Source organism: Somniosus microcephalus, chromosome 6, assembly GCF_052327205.1.
Source record: "Somniosus microcephalus isolate GS21.2 chromosome 6, FLI_Smic_1.0, whole genome shotgun sequence".
Lineage (NCBI taxonomy): Eukaryota > Metazoa > Chordata > Chondrichthyes > Squaliformes > Somniosidae > Somniosus > Somniosus microcephalus.
Genome location: NC_140992.1, coordinates 153,001,345 through 153,002,905, shown reverse-complemented (window position 1 = coordinate 153,002,905; position 1,561 = coordinate 153,001,345). Strand labels below are relative to the sequence as shown.

Here is a 1,561-nt window from a genome sequence, read left to right as displayed (position 1 = left end):
GCACCAGCCCGTCGGCCTGCTGGTTGTGTTACCTATCATACTTGCCGGCGAGTAAGAGAAGCGTGCCGCCTTCTCGGTAGTAGTTTCACTAAGTCAACAGCAACAACAAGCAGCATTGCTGCCCTTCCGGCAGTTTCCCCCCACCGAAAGCGACGACGACCCGGTCCATCCCACCATTTCTCTCGTCCTTCAGCACAAGGGTCCGGAGGCGATTCCTCTCCATAGAGCACGTGCTAGAAACAGGTTTTAAGCTACAGCAGGTCAAAAGCCTGCACTCTGATTTTCACGACCGGACAAGTGCCGAACGAATAGCCTTCCTACTGGAACATTGACAGAAAACCTTCTGAAAGCAGGTTACTATTCCTTCTACTGTTTCATTGCTGATATCAGGCCTTGTAATATCCATATGTTCTGCAAAACTATGTTTACTGGCTATAAACGAGGCTTTCAAAACCAAAGAGAGCACTGCTCTCCTGAAGATTGAGGGGGTTTATTGCCGCAAGGAAACAGAATTTTACCTGGGCACGAGAGGTGCCTATGTCTACAAAGCAAAGAACAGCACTGTCACTCCTGGTGGTAAACCACACAAGACTCGCGCTCATTGAAACAGTGGCATGGTCCATGCCAAGCCCAGCAGTAACCTGCCTACCAGGGCTATGGGGCACAGGATTCGTGCGAAGCTGTACCCATCAAGGATTTGAAGCACAGCTGCACGTCAATTGACAATACATAGAAAATGTTTCCTATTCTATCTGGTTAATTTCCAGTTCCTTTGGCACCGCAAGGCACAGAGTTGAATGTAATGTTGAGATGAGACATCACCGCTGACTACTGTCCGCTCTACTATATGAAATGGCGTTTCCCGGAAGCCTCTCAGTGATTTCATGCAATGAAGGTGACCATTTTCTTCGGAAGACACACACAGAACATTAATTGCCCAAAAGAACAACTACATGGCAGTCTCGCTCAGTGAATCCTTCAGGTTGGCTTGATTGGGAAATATTGGAATGAATCCACAGCTCAGCCTCCTTACACCATCGCTACGGCCAACGAGACTCACAAACCATCCTTTTTAGGATCTGCCTTTGACATGCGTGTGATTGATAGCCCAGTCCTCAACAGACAAGTAGAGCAAGAGTCAGAAATGGAGCTCAAGATGCACACCCCCTTGCTCAATCGCTTCCTCAATGTTGCTGCCTCACCAGTTTTTAGTTTCAAACACTTTGGCAGGGGCAATCAAGGGGTAAAATTGTTGCATCACTGTGTGGACAGTGGCTCTTCCAATTGCCTTCCAGATGAAGAACTCGATTTGGCCACTCCCATCAGTGAAGAGGACTTAAAAAATGAGGCTCAACGCAGGGCCAGTTAACCTTTAGTCCTACTATCATCCAAAAAGCTCCTAACAGCTTCGAAGCATCAGAAATTCAAAAACGAAAAAGGGACAATCCTTGCTATTTACAGTCGAACACCCAAGGAAACATGTAAACAACTACTAGAGTATTCTTTGACGAGTTACAACTCCCTGTATCTTCACTCTCTGTTGTGTTGCTGTCGTAGCACT

At 47.0% G+C, this 1,561-nt stretch overlaps 1 pseudogene; it reads left to right on the top strand.

Annotated features, from left to right (window-relative positions):
• Positions 1-406: 406 nt before the first annotated feature.
• LOC147116127 (large ribosomal subunit protein eL33 pseudogene) lies at positions 407-701 on the top strand (annotated as a pseudogene).
• The last annotated feature ends 860 nt before the right edge of the window (positions 702-1,561 follow it).